Genomic DNA, 7683 nt, shown 5'->3' with positions numbered 1-7683 from the left:
CGACACACAACATCGCGGAGCGTCGCTGGATTTGGAGCCGCGCAGCCAGGGGTAAAGTTGCCGGGGTCGGAGCTACAACCGGCGCCGCCCGCGACCGGACGGAGCCCCCAGCTCCGCGGCTCCAAATCCAGCGACGCTCCGCGAATGTTGGAAGAAGGCGGCCACAGCGCTCCGGAGCTTGCCGCACGGCGACCCGGTAAGGCATTGCTCGCTCCCCGCTGGTATCCCAGCGCTGCGACGTCGCCGACTCCCGACATTCGCGGAGCTGGGACGTCCGGCCGCGGGCCGCGCTGGATTTGGAGCGCCTCGCAGCCGGGGGTAGAGTTGCCGGGGTCGGAGCTACAACCGGCGCCGCCCGCGGCCGGACGGAGCCCCCAGCTCCGCGAGGTTGGGAGTCGCCGACCAGGTAGGTAGGGGACTAAGAATTAAAGTTTCCCCCTTCACCCCTACACCACCACCACCACATAAAATCCCTCCAAACTAACTGACTAACATTTATGCAACGATTCTCCCGGTCTCCGGGGAGGAGGCAGCTGCTCCAGACTTTTCAAACCGCCCGCGCTACCTACCTAATCTACGCTAAAAATCTTCCATTCTGAAATCCGAAAAAGTCCGAAATCCGACAAGTGTCTGGTCCCAAGGCTTTCGGATAAAAGGTTGTGCACCTGTAGTTTTAAAGTGAATTGAGATGGATAATCCCCATGGCCTGACCAGGTACATCCTTGGACCTCGTGGGCAGCTAGGAAGGAAATTGTGGAGGCCATTGCAGAGATATTGGCATCAATAGCCGCAAGTGAACTTCTGGACAACTGAAACATGGATGGGTGGCCAATGTTGCACCTTTATTTAAAAAGGGCAGCAAGGACATTCCAGGGAACTACAGGCCGGTGAGCATGAACGCCAGTAGTGGGTAAGTTGTAGAAGGGATTCTTGGGCACAGGATCATCAGGCCTTTGGATTGGCACAGACTGACTAGCGATAGTCAGCATGATTTTGTGTGGAAAATAGTATCTCATTAATATTACTTTTTTGAAGAGGTTGTTAACTTTGTGGACTTTAGCAAGGCGACTTTATCAAGGCCATTGACAAGGTGCCGCATGGTACGCTTGTCTGGCAGGTTAGTGGGTGGAATGCAATGTGAGCTAGCCAAATAGATTAAAAATTGGCTTGGAGGAAGGTGTCAAAGGATAATTGTGGAGCTATGACGTTTGAGTATTGTTGAGCATCTTTAATAAATCATAATGTTTTGCTATTCACTCTGAATTGAGCAGTTGCATTGCATTTTTTGAAGGTTCTCCATGGAAAGTAATTTGGTCCATCTTGGCCATCTGTGATCATGGTTCAAGTAGGCCACTTCCTATCCTTTATCAGTGTCACATTGCATTCCCTTTCCCCCGGATTAGGTATCCAGCTTTATAATGTATGCATGCTGTTTGCCTTTGTTTTTACATTTTTAATATGGCAATCAGGCTTTGCCAAGCATAATCTAAATTGAACATATTTTTGATTTGGCAACAATGAGACTGACCAGCAGTGCTATGAATATCAAATTATGCAATATTCTGGTTGTGCTATATGGTTGCAGTTAGTTCAATGGCACAGCATTTAATGTTGCTAATGCACAATTCTAGAAAGTTCAAGTCTATATGCATTCTTTTCAGGAGCTGTTTCATTTTCCATCTCAAAGGACATTTTGATTGGAAGGTTAATTGCCTTCTCTAAATTATCTGCTGTGTGGCCAGAGAATAGAGAAGGAACCTGAAAGGAAATAGGTTACAGAGACATTGGTGGGGAATACAGGGCTCGAAATTCATGGTTGCCCGGGTGCCCCAGACCACTCAAAGCACCGCCGGGCAATCTAAACACCGAGCCATTTTGCCCGGCTTGGCAACTAGATACTGGTTTGTACCGAAGATAGACACAAATAACTCCGAGTCAGACAGCATCTCTGGAGAAAAGGAACGCGACGTTTTGTGTCGGCGGAGACAGCTGTATTGCGTGGGAAAGATACTAGGTGCGGGGTGAGGAAGGGTCGCAGCGAATGACGGGCGCTGAACTGCGAGCAACAGCGGCTCATCTCCTCCTCCCGCACCCCGCCCCCCCCCGCCCATCCATCCTACACTGGTTCCCTAATTCACCCTGTACTTACCCCTTTCCCATCCATCCTGCACTTCTCCTCCATCCATCCTGTACTAATCCATGCATTCATCCCGTATTGACCCACCCTCCATTGACCCTGCACCTTTCCCTCATTCCTCCTGTAGTGATCCCTCATTCATCCTGCACAGACCCTGCAATCCACACTGTACTGACACCCCCCCCAACAGTCTGGGGAACAGTCTGAAGAAGGGTCTCGACCCAAAACGTTGCCTATTTCCTTCACTCCATAGATGCTGCCTCACCCGCTGAGTTTCTCCAGCACTTTTGTCTACCCCCATCCATCCCGTACTGAACCCCCCGGTTCAACACCACTGACATCCCCCGTGCTCTCCCCTCACAATTTTACCTACTCCAACCAACACGTACTAATTCACCTTCCTCAATCCATCCATTCTGCACCAACTGCCTTCTAATCGCACGCGTCATGCAAGCCATCTTAAATGACCACCTAAACTGTCATTTGGCAACTCAAAAAGCGGCCAAGGTTGCCCGGCTGGCAACAGGGAAAAAACGTTAAGCGAGAGCCCTGGAATAGGGTTGCTCTCAGAGATGGCACATTCCTACACTGCAAGAAAATATGCGGAAAAATAAGAAAAATATTCTGCAATGCCTGGAGTAGGACTGCCAAGATACTTGTTGGCCATGCGTACACACACAGCTTTCACTGCCTTTATTTCTATACCACGTTCTGTGTATAATTAAAAAGAACACACTGTGCAGTCCCACTTTTTTTAATCCTAATCAAATAGGATTTCATTGATTTAACAGTTTTTACACACCCATCCAAATTCAGTTGGGTCTCACTTCAAAAACCTGGTTTCGGCAATCAAGGCAGGATCTCAAAACCCTGTAAACTAGTAATGCCAAAATAACTTTAGCTGATCCAACAGTCTAATTTTCATTTATCACATTGAAGAGGTAATTGAAGCAAATTAATCAGTCTTAGAAACAACAGCCTCCAGAGCAATTGCTACAGCAATTGTGATACGAAAGAGATACTGGATGTAAATGAGTCTGATGTCTCGACCCAAAATGTCCCCCATTTCTTCTATATGCCTACCTCGACAGCCTCGTTCGCAGTCTGCGACCCCAGCAATGTTGAGGTCTCAGAACTTTAGCCTGAATATTGTCCTCCACAACAACTCTCTCTCTGCCTTCTATCAGTTAGCCAGTTCTGAATCCATGTGTCCAAGTCACTGTTAATCCTATGCACCTTAATCTTCTGGATGAGCCTACCATAGGGGGACAATTAAATACCTTACTAAAATCCATGTAGACAACATCCACTGCCCGACCCTCATTGATCATCTATCCCACCTCAATAAATGTGGTCAAGTTAGTTACACAACCTGCCATGCACACAGTCCTGCTGATTGTCTATAATTAACCTATTCCAAATAGGAGTAAATCCTATTCTGAAGAATCCTCTCCATTTGCTTTCCTATCACTAGGACTATAATTCCCTGGATTCCTTCTTAAGTAGAGAAACAGCATTAGCTACTCTCTTAGACCTTACCTGGGGCTAGAGAAAACAAAGATCTTCATCAAGGTCCTTGGGATTTATCTACCTTAATTGTCTTCAAGATCCCTATTACCGTGTGGCGCCAGCAATGGCTGCCTCGCCGACAGTCTGTCTGTCCCTTTGTTGTTTTTTTAGGTTGTGTTAAATGTATGTTTTAGTGTTCTTTAGCTTGTTTTTATGTGGGGTGTTCAGGGAATATTTTTGTAAACTTTTCAACGGAGACGTGATTTTTTTTCCTGTATCGTGTCTCCGTCCGCATTGCGGCCTAACATTGAGGAGTTGGCGGCCTCTGCTAGAGACCGACTCCGGGAGCTCCATCCGCGAAAGCTGCGGACTTACCATCATGGAACTTGCGATCCCTGTCGGAGATCCACTTTGGCACTCCAACCACGAAGCCTGTGGACTTTAACATCGTGGAGCTCTGGGTCCCTCGTTAGAGACCGACTTCAGGAGCTCCAAGCCGCAGGCACTTCAACTGCCGCGATGCGGGGGCTTCGATCGCCCCGACTGCGGATGGTTCGACTGCCCGATCGTGGGAGAATAAAGAGGAAGAAGATTGAACTTTATTGCCTTACATCACAGTGAGGAATGTGGGGAATCCACTGTGGTGGATGTTCATGTTAATTTTTATGTAGTTGTGTGTCTTGATGATTTTATTTAAGCATGGCTATATGGTAATTTGAGTTTCACTGTACCTTAACTGGTACATGTGACAATAAACTGACCTTTGAACCTTCTGATCTCAAATTGCCATAGCATATTAGTATTTTCCACACTGTCGTTCTCCTTGGCGAAAAAAATGCAATCTACTCTTTTAGTCCCTTGCTTACATTCCCAGATTCTTCCTGAAATCCAGGAACACAAAATAATATAGTAAGTTATACATCTATCTCTTCATGAGCATCATTCAACAATTGCCCACATTTGTGCAATCATGGGAAAATATACATAGAGGGAAAAACTTTTGGCGGCTCTGAAATAAATTTCCGGATTTTGTTCTGGTCTTGAGAGCCTGAGCTACAGGGAGAGGTTGGGCAGGTGAGGGTTTTATTCCATGAAGTGCAGGCGGATGAGGGGTGATCTTGTGGAGGTGTATAAAATAATGAGGGGAATAGATAGTGTGAATGCAGAGAGTCAAGAACCAGGGGGTGATACGTTCAAGGTGAAATAAAAAAGATTTAATAGGAACCTACGGAGAAGCTTTTTCACACAGTGGATGGTGGGTATATGGAATGAGCTGCCAAAGGAGGTACTGGGGACAGGTATTTTAACAACATTTAAAATACATTTGGGCAGGTACATGGATAAGAAGGATCCATTAGAGGGAGTGGGCCAAACATGAGCAAGTGGGGCCAGTGCAGATGGGGCATCTTGGTCAGCCTAGGCAAATTACGCTGAAGGGCCTGTTTCCATGCTATATGTCTCCATGACTCTTCCCTTGTCATTACCTTGTTGCTCTGCTTCACATCGAAAACCGATGTAGGCCACCCCCTCCATGCAACACGCGAGATCCTTTCGCACTTCCCTCATAGAAAACATAAACCAGCTCCGATCCACAGATCCCTGTGATCTCATCCAAGCCCCTCCCACGCTGGAACTTCAGGAAAGCAGATTGGACAGGTTGCACACAAGAAGTTGAGGAAAAGATCTTAATTCTTGAACCTGTCCCCAAGAACTACGTCCTGCACCATGCTGAAGGCTGCAGCAAAGAAGTACGTCCTTGGAGGTTTTTCGCAAAACCTTCGCTCCTTGCTGGCTCCCTGAATCAGAAGACCTCTTGAAGCAGTATGAGGCCACAGGTGACCCAGATACTGCCACGGAACTGCTGGATTCCTTGGATGCAGCAAGACATCAGCGCTGGTAAGAGACTGTAGATAACTTGAACTTTACTTACTCCAGCAGGAAGGCTTGGACTCTCTTTTGTCATCTTGGATCAGCTGCTCCTGCCTGGTACAATCCCCCCAAGGTGTCTGCAAATGCTTAGCCTCTTGCTTGCTGGCAAACTCGAAGGTCACCACTTCCAAAGAAGCCCGACAAGAAGTGAGACAGAGCCTGACAAAGTCCATATCTTCTTCACCATCCTCAAGCCCCCCTTTCTAATCCACCCATCAGTTGATGAAGACAGAGGTCTATCCTCTACTATAGCTGGGAAAGCTTAGTGGGGAGCGAGAATTGGAAGAGTAAATATGCAAGGAGATAGCAGGTATTAGTAGTAAGCACAAGGTAGTGATTGTGGGAGATTTCAATTTTCCACACATAGACTGGGAAACACATTCTGTAAAAGGGCTGGATGGTTTGGAGTTTGTAAAATGTGTGCAGGATAGTTTTTTTGCAGCAATACATAGAGGTACCTACTAGAGAAGGGGCAGTGCTGGACCTCCTGTTAGGAAATGAGACAGGTCAGGTGGTGGAGGTATGTGTTGGGGATCACTTCGGGTCCAGTGATCACAATAACATTAGTTTCAATATAATTATGGAGAAGGTCAGAACTGGACTGAGGGTTTAGATTTTTGATTGGAGAAAGGCTAACTTTGAGGAGATGCAAAAGGATTTAAAAGGAGTGAATTGGGACATTTTGTTTTATGGGAAGGATGTAGAAGAGAAATGGAGGACATTTAAAGGTGAAATTTTAAGAGTACAGAATCTTTATGTCCCGGTTCGGTTGAAAGGAAAGAGTAATAATTGGAAAGAGCCATGGTTTTCAAGGGAAATTGGACACTTGGTTTGGAAAAAGAGAGAGATCTACAATAATTATAGGCAGCATGGAGTAAATGAGGTGCTTGAGGAGTATAAAGAATGTAAAAAGAATCTTAAGAAATAAATTAGATACGAGGTTGCTTTAGCAAGTAAGCTGAAAGTAAATCCAAAGGGTTTCTACAGCTATATTAATAGCAAAAGGATAACGAGTGATAAAATTGGTCCATTAGAGAGTCAGAGTGGACAGCTATCCGCTGAGCCAAAAGAGATGGGGGAGATATTGAACAATTTATTTTCTTCGGTATTCACCAAGGAGAAGGATATTGAATTATGTGAGGTAAGGGAATCACGTAGGGTAGCTATGGAAACTATGAGATTCAAAGAAGAGGAAGTACTGACACTTTTTAAAAATATGAAAGTGGATAAGACTCCAGGTCCTGACAGAATATTCCCTAGGACATTGAGGGAAGTTAGTGTAGAAATAGCAGGGGCTATGACAGAAATATTTCAAATGTCATTAGAAACGGGAATGGTGCCGGAGGATTGGCATACTACGCATGTTGTTCCATTGTTTAAAAAGGTTTCTAAGAGTAAACCTAGCAATTATAGACCTGTTAGTTTGATGTCAGTGGTGGGCAAATTAATGGAAAGGATACTTAAGAGATAATATATATATATAAGCATTTGGATAAACAGGGTCTGATTAGGAACAGTCAACATGGATTTGTGCCTGGAAGGTCATGTTTGACGAATCTTCTTGAGTTTTTTGAAGAGGTTGCTAGGGAAATTGATGAGGGTAAAGCAGTGGATGTTGACTATATGGACTTCAGTAAGGCCTTTGACAAGGTTCCACATAGAAGGTTGGTTAAGAAGGTTCAATTGTTGGATATTAATGGTGGAGTAGCAAGATAGATTGAACAGTGGTTGAATGGAAGATGCCAGAGAGTAATGGTGGATGGTTGTTTGTCAGGTTGGAGGCCGGTGACTAGTGGGGTGCCTCAGGGATCTGTGTTGGGTCCACTGTTGTTTGTCATATGCATCAATGATCTGGATGATGGTGTGGTAAATTGGATTAGTAAGTATGCAGATGATACTAAGATAGGTGGGGTTGCGGGTAAGAAGTAGAGTTTCAAAGTCTACAGAGAGATTTATGCCATTTGGAAGATTGGGCTGAAAGATGGCAGATGGAGTTTAATGCTGATAAGTGTGAGGTGCTACATCTTGGCAGGACAAATCAAAATAGGACGTACATGGTAAATGGTAGCGAATTGAGGAATGCAGTTGGGACAGAGGGATCTAGTAAT

The sequence above is a fragment of the Leucoraja erinacea genome, chromosome 1 (assembly GCF_028641065.1).
Source record: "Leucoraja erinacea ecotype New England chromosome 1, Leri_hhj_1, whole genome shotgun sequence".
NCBI classification, from domain to species: Eukaryota; Metazoa; Chordata; class Chondrichthyes; order Rajiformes; family Rajidae; genus Leucoraja; species Leucoraja erinaceus.
The sequence above is the reverse complement of the archived record's forward strand: the minus strand, read 5'-3'. Positions refer to the sequence as shown.